Here is a 10,971-nt window from a genome sequence, read left to right as displayed (position 1 = left end):
CTAAGACATTCTTTTTCCTACATAATCATGATCCTATATACTTGTTCTTTTCTCTGGCATCTTTGATTCCTCTTTTCTAATTTACAGTAACCGACAAAGTTTGATATCCCATTGCCTTTGTTTTTCTTTTCTTAATGTGTTAAGTCCACGGTAAACATTCAGTACTTTCTGCTTCCTTTACTTCAATAGCTTCTATTTGAATTCTTAAAACTTTATCATTATCCTCTATTACATGATGCCCTGTTTTACTAGTAAATATCTGACAGCTTGACTACAAGACAGGGGCGCCTGTGTGGCTCAGTTGGTTAAGCGGGGGCTCTTGGTTTCGGCTCAGGTCATTATCTGAAGGCCTATGGGATCCAGTCCCAGGAGGAGCTCTGCACTAGGCAGGGAGCCTGCTTGAGGCTTTTCTCCCTCTCCTTCTGCCCCTCCCCCAACTCTAGTGCACATATGCACACTGTCAAAATAAATACATAAATTTTTTCTTAAAAATTTGATACTAGGGCGCCTGGGTGGCTCAGATGGTTAAGCGTCTGCCTTCGGCTCAGGTCATGATCTCAGGGTCCTGGGATCGAGTCCCGCATCGGGCTCCCTGCTCCTTGGGAGCCTGCTTCTCCCTCTGCCTCTCTCTGTCTCTAATGAATAAATAAATAAAATCTTTAAAAAAAATTTGATATTAATCAGCAAGAGTAGCTAGCATATATTAAGTACGCAGGAAATATTTAATACAAAAATTGGTGTTTGTTTAAAGAAACACAATTAATTTGTGATAAGCAAAACTGTAAGAAAACTTCTGGACTTAGTTAACTGTTTTCTACTAGATAATAAAGTGATATTAAATAAATAAATAATTGTAATCACTCCATAAAAGTACTAGAAAATACATTATTCAAAACCATTAGCTTCCTCTACTTCTAGACCATCGACTTCTAGACTAATCAAATCCTTATGAAACATGGAGACACAGGAGAACTTTTTCGTGTGCACTTGCCTTTCCTTTTGCATCATTTCATTCCAACATGAAAGGAAACATTTGAAAAAACAAGTTCATTTGCCAAACTCAATCCAGCTTTTTAAAATTTTTTCATGGAATGGTTAATATGACATCTAAATTGCATTAAAATACTTTAGGTCATTAACCCAGTTCATATGTACAACTTATGAGTGGTTTGGACCAGACTACCTATGACATCATATGTCAAATGTCAACCTGAATTATAACTGCAGAATCCTATTGCATTTTTAACTAACGTGGAAAATCGACTCATTATGGCCAAATCTTGCAAAGAGAGTGAAGATACAAATCCAATAGGTCTCATAAATAGTAATTTGGATTATTTTTAAAAAAATTTTAATGTTCAATTACTGCTTAAGTGAAGCTGAGCTACCAAAATTTGCCCTTAGTTTTCCTCATTTGCCCTGGTTTGTTCTTAATGCTTTGGAATTGATCTGTAAACTGTTTTGTGTTCTTCAAATAGATTTCTTCAAATTATATACTTGTGTACTACAAAGTTTAAATAGAAACTTTCTGTATATAACAGCCAGGTTGACTATATGAAACATTTTAAAGTTCAGGAATGTGTCTTAATCTCCTCTTCCCTACATCATGTTTCCTATCCTATCCACTATCCCCTACCTATCCCTAGTAATATATAAAAAATAGCTGGTTAAAGACTTCACATATGAGGACAGATTTTATTTCCTTCATTCCTAGTTTATGCTCTTCTTCTTGCCTCTAGTATTTGTGTAATATATCTGTCTGAAATGATTTTATGTATCTGCAAACAAAAAGACAAAACTAATAACAACTTTCCTCTCATCCAGCTAATTTAGTTTATTTAGGCTGAGATATTTTAGAATGTTTATTGTGTCATCCTTTCCAGAAATGTATCAGTTATAAATCTCAATCAAGGAACTACTGTCTGCATAAATACACTTTATTATTTAACTTGAACAAATTAAAATTGATACAAGCTGCCATTCTACCAAACTGGCAGAAATTTAACCTCAGTCATCACCTGAGCTTCCCTAAGTATACTCGTCTAGAACCACACATGAATAAACAGGCTTTACAGAGAGCCTAGGGCAGAGGGAGTGGTGAGGGGAACCCCTAATCTCTATTCTACTGTGCTCTATGCTGACATCCCCAGCAGGATGCAGTTCTTCTCTGAAATTTCGCCATTTTCTCAGGCACTGTCAGAGTCTTCTGCAGATCACCCAGGCTAGTGTGACGGGTTCCACAAACTTGTGTATCTTCTCTGGCGAGAGAACAACTAAGACGCTTACTTTATTCTTGTTATAGCTGTCAACAGTACGATGATCTCAGTTTTCAGGAAAACAATAGCTAAGACATATACATGTTTTTGTTTGTTTGTTTTCAGAAAATGTGTGGGCTTTTTTTTTTCCTTCTGCCATTGTAAACTTTAAATCACCTAGGCAGGGGATATTCTTGAGAGTTTAAAATGCTCTGTGCCAAAAAATGATTAGTAATATAGTTAGTAAGGATGGTTTGCATCCCAGTTTATAGTTATGGTAGAAAAACTGTTACTGGAGTAGCTTATCTCTCTGCTGATAACAATTATAAACTCAGAAACAAAAAACAAAACTATTTGAAGGTAGCAGAGTCTGAAGGGAATATGACTTTTGGGAGAAGGTAAACATGATAGGTGAAATCTACATTCATTCAGCTTTGTTTCTGAAAGTACCGTTCTATTTTCAGGATGTTTCAGAGGTGAGGCTCAAACAGAAAGTAGTCACTTAAGGCTGAGGAGTCAGAGATTACAGTTTGAGACTGCAAAAGCAATTGAAAAGTATGGAGCCACAAAGGTAGGAGTCCTAGATCTGATTAGAAACATACCACACATGCTTGCTCCATACCAGACCTATAATTCTGAGGGGAAAGACTCCAAGCAGCCCAGGGAAATACTACAGACAGAAGACTAAAAATTCTCAGCAGGGATTTCATCAACTGACTGCTACTGGGTATACAGTGTTTAAAGCTATAGTCCTGCCAAGTCAGAGGGACTTGGTAAACACCTCAGACTTGTGAATAAAATTAAAGAAAGGCCACATGTTAGAAATTAGGATCAGATTCCATAACTAAGGACAATTCCCACATTAAATGCAAAAACAATCATCCATAACAGCAGATGATCTTACAGTAGTTTATCTGCTTACTGGAACAAAATTTAAAACTTCTTAGAAGATTAAAGATTTCAGACTTTACCTACATGATTGACAATTTCCAGTTTGAAATAAAAAATTAATAGGCATATGAAATTACAGGAAAATGTTATCCACATAAAGGGCTACAGAATCAATATAAACAAATCTAAAATAACTAAGGTGTTATAATTAGTAGAAAATAAATTTAAAATTATTATGATAACTATGTTAGAGAATCTACAAGGAAAGATTGAAATGAATCAGCAGATAGGATATTTTAGGAGATGTATGGACATTTTCATGAAAATACATAATAGAAATCGTAGAAGTAAAAAATACAATGCCAAATGCACACACATGTACACACTCACACCATACCTCAGTGAACCGGATAAACAGTACAGTAAACACAATAAAAGAAAGGATCAATAGGAATAAAGAAAAGTCAACAGGAATTGTCCAAATGGAAGCACAGACAGAAAGAAAAAGTTTGAAAAAAAATAAGAGAAGACTTAAAGACCTGTCCAACAATATCAAGTAGTCTATCAAATGTGTATCCAAGTCCCAGAAGGAGAAGAAAATGAAAATAGGGTAGAAAACAAGATTTGAAAATTATGGGCCAACATTTTTCTAAGTTTTATTAAGACAAACAAAAAATCCAACTATTGTGCAGAAATTATAGCAAACCACAGCAGAATAAATATAAAAAAGTATACCCAGAATACCATGTTTAAATGATGAAAAACAAAGATGTAGAGAAAATAAAAGCAGCTAGAAAAAAAAAAAGATCAAAATTAACATTGATAGCTAACTTTGTGTCACAAAGTATAGAGTGTAGAAGACAATGAAACATTTTTTAGAGTGCTGAAAAAAAGAAACAACAAACACAACTGTCAATATAGATTCCACTAACAGTGAAATTATCTTTCAGAATCAAGGATAAAGTCTATGTCAAATAAATGAATTCTGAGAAACCAGCACAAAAAATCATAGAGAAAATTATTTATGCTTAATAGGAATCAGACTATATGTGGATTCAGATCCACAGCATGAAAGAAATACTACTGAAAATAGTACATATGTGAATAATTTCTCAAATAGAATTGTTCCTGTCTCTTTTTAAATCATCTTATAGTCAATTTACTTTTCAAAGGCAAAACTAAAATAATATGCTGCAGGGTTTCTCGCATTTCTAGAAGTGAAATATTTCACAAAAATAGCACAAACTACAGCTGTGATTATAAATAGAAGAAAACTACATGCCACTACATGATATACATTATTTAAAGTTGTATAAAATTAACTCAAGATCACAGTAAGAATGTAGAGTACATTATCTAAATCAACTATTAAATAAAAGCACAAAGAGATAAAGTTTAAAACCAGTACACAAAAAAGAATGGAATAGTAAATATATTAGATTGACCAAAAGAAGATAAATAGTAAAAAAAGTATCAAAGAATAAAAGAAATGGAACAATTAGCAAGATGGTCAACAAACTCATTCATGTCAAAATAATTTAAATGGACAACACCCCCCAAAAAGTCATTATATTTTTTCAAATAGAACAAGTAAGTTTGACTTAAATATATGATGCTAACTACAGATGCATTTTAAATATAGGGATGTAGACATGTTGAAAGTCAAATAATGGAAAATTATGTTCCATACAAACATTATGCGTTAGAAAAATAACATGTCTGTATTAATGTAAGGTAATATAGGCTTGAAGAAAAGGAGTGTTATTAGTAATGAAAAGTATATTTTATAATCATTAAAGGGTCAATATTTCAAAAAGACATCATAAGCCTAAATTTGTATACAACTAATTACAGAGCTTCAGAATATCTGAAGCAAAAAGTATCAGAACACAAAGGAGAAACAGACAAATACACAATTTTATCTAGATATACCTTTCTCTTATAATCAGTAAAATAGACAAAATTCTCCGAAAACTAGGAACAAAAGGAACTTTCCAAACCTGATAATCTTCAAAAAATATCAGCTAACATACTTAATGACAAAATATTGAATTATTTCCCCCTTACACATTATGTAATGAAGCCATTCCACTCCTAATTATTTAACCAATAAAATGAAAGCATATGTCATACATATATCAAGAAAATGAAAGAATACTTGTACACAAATTATCATAGAAGTTTTATTGGTAATAGTCAAATACTGGAAATAATCCAAATGTTTCTCAACAGACAACTGGATAAATAAAGTATGGTATAGTCATGCAGCTGAATATTACTCAGCAACAAAAAGGAATGAACAATTTATACACACCTCAAAATGGATGAATATAAAAATATGCTGAATGAGAGAAGCTAGTTTTAAAAAATACACATTGTGTGATTTGGTTTCTATAATAGTAAAAAAATGTGCACTAATGCACAGTGACCAAAGAATTAGTTGTTGCCTGGGCGTGGGAGCATGAGATAGAGACATGCGAGAAAACTTCTGGAGGTGACTGCTATGTTCATTATCTTGATTGTACACACAAATTCATGTGTGTGTTTAAGCTTAATTCAGGATAGCCTTTAAACACATGTAATTTATTATGTGTCAATCATACCTCAGTAAAGATTATTAAAATACATAAGGATAGATTTATTAGGACTGTGCAAGATCTATAATTTTAAAATACAAAGCATTGTTGAGACAATAAAAGGTCCTAATTAAATGGAGACATATACAATGATATTGGAACGGAAAGCTCAATATTTTTATGATCTATTTTTCCATCTGTAGATTTGTGAAATCTCAATAAAATAACAGACTATTTTTAAAAACAGCATACTGTTTTTGTTGTTGTTGTTGTAGTTGTTTAATTTGTATGGAAAGGAAAAGAAACTGGAATATCACATGCACTCTTTTAAAAAATTAAAACTGGAGTGCTTATAGTACCTGATTTAACAAATTACTATAAACCTATTGTAATCAATAAATATGCTGCCATAAGGATAGGTGTATATATCAATAAAACATAGCAGAGTCCAAAAGTACACTGTCACATATATAATTGCAGTTTAGTGGAGAAAGAAAAGCGTTTTCAACCAGAGATACTAGATAATTAAGTCTAAAGTATGAACCACTACTTTGATCGCACACCACAAACAAAAATTAATATGAAGTTTGTCATATACCTAAATGTAAAAGTTAAAATTCTAAAGCTCCCAGAAAAAAACAAACAAACAGAAAATTATCTCAAACCTATAGTAAGGAAATATTTCTCTGACAAGACATAAAATACACTATATGCATTCATACATTGCTGGTGGGAATTTGAAATGATACAATGACTCTGGAAAACAGTCTTCAATTTCTTATAAAATGGAACATGGAAATCCACATACAGTCCAGTAATTTTATTCTTTGGTATTTATCCCAGAGAAATGAAAACTTATATTCATATAAAAACATATACACAAATATTCATAGCAGCTTTATTCATAATTGTCCAAAACGGGAAACATGTTAAATGTCCTTAAATGGGTAAATGCTTAAACTGTGATACATCCCCATCATGGAATTCTATTCATCAAAGAAACAAATTACTGATACATATAACAACTTAGATGGATCTGGAGAAAGTTACAGAGTGAAAAAATTCAATCACGTAAATCACACATTATACAGAAAGAGATGGAAGACAGGGCTTAGGTGCGGGTGATGGTAGGTGGTCCCTCCAGAGTAAGAGCATGCAGAAGCCTCTGCATCTTGATTGTGGTGGTGGTTACATGAATCTACAAACATGATAAAATTCCATTGTCCTAAACACACACACACACACACACACACACACACACAAGTATGTGAAAAGCAGTGAAATCTTAATACTCTTTGGATTGTATCAATATCAATTTCATGGGCTTTTGTGTTGTAGTATAAGGTATTTTCATTTGAGCAAACTATGTGAAGGATACATGGAACCTCTCTACAAAATTAGCCAACTTTTTGCAAAATATTCTGTAATTATATCAAAATTAGAAAAAAGATTTTTTAAAAAGCACTAAATATAAAAAAATAATAATACTTGAATTCATTCATCAAATTGAATTGATCAGAATCAATTCATCAAAATTGTATTTATCAAAATTAAACTATATGCTCATCAAAAAACAGCATATTATGAGATATGGCCAATATAAATATTAAAAGATATTCAACATTACTAACGTTCAGGGATTGCAAAATATACCCTCAATAAGGGACAGCTTCATATTCTTCATAATGGTTAAAATTAAAAAGTACACAAAACTAAAAATTGACAAGGATTCAAAACAGTCAAAATTTGCATACATTGTCATTGGATTTATAAATGATACAACTACTTTCTGTTTGGCAGTTTCATATAACAATAAACATTCATTTAACTTCATATATGTAAACATTGAATAGACTTAGCTATCCCACCCAAGAGAAGTAAAATTGTATACATATCCAAAAAGACCTTTATGAGAATATGGATAGTGACTTTATTCATAATAGTCAAACGCTACAAATAATCCAAACATTCACTGGCAAGAGAAAGGATAAACAAATTGTGGTATATTTTTGAAGTAATTACTCAGCATTAAAAGGAATAAACCATACAAAACAAGTTCGGTAAATCCTAGAGACACTATATGAAAAGATCCAGATAAAGAAGAGGAAGAAAAATAAAAGTACAGACTGGAGATTGCATTTATAAAGCTCTCTAGTTATAGTTGTTGCATAGAGATAGAGAGACTGACAGGGAAGAGAAGATGGAATTCCTGGGGTGATGAAAATATTCTATATTTTGACTGAAGTTAAGGCAACATAGACATATAAATTGAGATTTATATATAATTATATATATTTATATATATATTTACTCTATAGATTGAGATTCCTGAATGAGATCATTTCTAAGATATCCTCCAATAACAATTTTCAACAGTTCTTAAAATAAATGGCCTAAAAATAAATTACATAATTATGATAAAAATGTTATTTTTTTAAAGATTTTATTTATTTAAGAGAGAGAGAGTGTGTGAGCATGAGCGGGAAAGGGGCAGAGGGAGAAGGAGAGGAAGAAGCAGACTCTCCGCTGATCAGGGAGCCCAACTTTGGACTCGATCCCAGGACCCTGAGATCATGACCTGAGCCAAAGGCAGACACTTTACCATATGAGCCGCCCAGGTGCCCCAAAGTATTACTTTTTTAAAAAAGATTTATTTGCTTATTTTAGAGAGTGAGAGCGTGCAAGAGGGATGAGGGGCAGAGGGAGGAGAGAAAAATAATCTCAAGCACACTCCCAGCTGAGCGTGAAACCTTACACAGGGCTTGATCTCATGACCTTGAGTCCGACTCAACCCACTGAGCCATCCAGGTGCTCCAAAATGTTACTTTTCAATAGCTTGAGCACTATTATCATTTTCTAATAATTCACATAAAATGTTTTCCATATTTTTCTTCTATTAGGACTTTATTCTTTTTTTTTTTTAAAGATTTTATTTATTTATTTGACAGAGAGAGAGAGACAGCGAGAGAGGGAACACAAGCAGGGGGAGTGGGAAAGGGAGAAGCAGGCTTCCTGCCGAGCCAGGAGCCTGATGTGGGACTCGATCCTGGGACTCCAGGATCATGACCTGAGCCGAAGGCAGTCGCTTAACCAACTGAGCCACCCAGGCGCCCCTAGGACTTTATTCTTTTAATATATTCTAACTTTTGCAAATAGTCCTTAAACATTTGAAAACATACATATCCTAACTTACTCCATGTAAAAAGCAAGCTAAACTATCAATTATCAAATATTATATTAGGAATACATCTAAAGTTTGAATGCATAAACTATTAGCAAGACAATATTAAAAACATTCATATATTGCTGGCTAATGTGGCAAAATGTCACAATGTTATATAAGTTGATTTGTCAATATATTATTAAGTTAGATATGCATTTGCCAATTCTAGAAATCTAAACAAATGCCTTAACAAATACAAAACAATGTATGCCAAAGTTATTCATAGTGGCATTATTTTTAATATTAGCAATTTGGAAATTATCCTTGTCTATCAATAGGGGATGATGAAATACACTGAGGAATATCCACACAATAAAATTGGATGCATTTCTAAAAAAAAAAAAATGAATAAAGTCTTTATATACTATCATGGAATGATTTTAAGGATATATTGTTTCATGAAAAAAATCTAGGGGCAGAGTATCAATATAGAGTATATCATCTTTTTTATTGGTGTCAATGCACACATATGGATGATATTTCAGTGGATGGAGATAAAAGAGATTTCATTCAAATTTGACATATATAAAATTGTGTATTTTAATATAAATGTAAATATGTTTTATCCATATCCACATATCTGTATATGTATATTCACAACCCATCCACGCTTATATATATACATATATATATATATATGTACAGCTATACTGAAATTGACAAGAAATGTCACTTTCATAGTAATAGTCACACTAATATAAACATCTTAGTTTCACTAAAGAAAACTAGAAAACTCTTTGGAGAAATGACTTATTGCAGATCACTAGCATATATATTTTGTAAGGACTGAAATAAAAAAGAACACAAATAGTAAGAAAATTTGGGCAAGTATCTATGAGCAAGCTTGAAGAGATTCCACTAGCTAAATTTGAGATCATCTGAAACAAAAATAGAAAGGATCGTAACTAATTGTAATATTTTGAAAAAATAACAAATTCATGAATCCCTCTAAAAGATGTGAAAAAAATCACTTAAATGCTATCATTAGAGGTGCCTATTTTTTTTAAGATTTTAATTTATTTGAGAGAGAGAATGAGAGAGAAAGAGCATGTGAGAAGGGGGAGGGTCAGAGGGAGAAGCAGACTCCCTGCTGAGCAGGGAGTCCGATGTGGGACTCTATCCTGGGACTCCAGGATCATGACCTGAGCCAAAGGCAGTCGCTTAACCAACTGAGCCTCCCAAGCGCCCAGAGGTGACTATTAAAATAATCCGTTATGCTGAAAATTTGTAGTAAAAGAGGATAAGTCAAGCATTTATTTGTCTTTCTAGGAAGAGTTATTGCATGTCCTAATTGGTGGAATAAGTCACCCTGTGTGTGTGTGTGTGTGTGTGTGTGTGTGTGTGAGAGAGAGAGAGAAAGAGAGAGAGAAAAAGATGGTTTTAGGAAGAGTGAATAGAATTTTTTTAAAGAAATACTTCAGAATAACTGCCATCTATGCTTGATTTTTAATAACGATTTTGTTTAGTTCATTGTTGGGACATAGAATGATGATTTCTTTTGACATCTCATCATCAATGACCTTATAATAATGGGAAAAATATTGCCCTGTTAAAAAGTATTGCAAACTAACTTCTTTTTTTTTTTTTTTTAAGATTTTATTTATTTATTTGACAGAGAGAGAGACAGAGTGAGAGGGAACACAAGCAGGGGGAGTGGGAGAGGGAGAAGCAGGCTTCCCTCCAAGCAGGGAGCCCCATGCGGGGCTCGATCCCAGGACCCTGGGATCATGACCTGAGCCAAAGGCAGACACTTAATGACTGAGCCACCCAGGCGCCCCACAAACTAACTTCTTGAAAGCTTTTTTGTTAGCAGAGCCATTATCCGAGAAATGGTAATATAGTATTGATCTTCATTGTATTATAACGGTTAACTTTGTTTTCCACATTCACAAATATTACTGACTTCACTGAAGCAACATTTAAAAATATATTTGTGGGGGCGCCTGGGTGGCTCAGTTGGTTAAGCGACTGCCTTCGGCTCAGGTCATGATCCTGGAGTCCTGGGATCGAGTCCCGCATCGGGCTC

This window comes from Neomonachus schauinslandi, chromosome 14 (assembly GCF_002201575.2).
Source record: "Neomonachus schauinslandi chromosome 14, ASM220157v2, whole genome shotgun sequence".
Taxonomy (NCBI): Eukaryota; Metazoa; Chordata; class Mammalia; order Carnivora; family Phocidae; genus Neomonachus; species Neomonachus schauinslandi.
Note: the sequence above shows the minus strand (reverse complement) of the source record.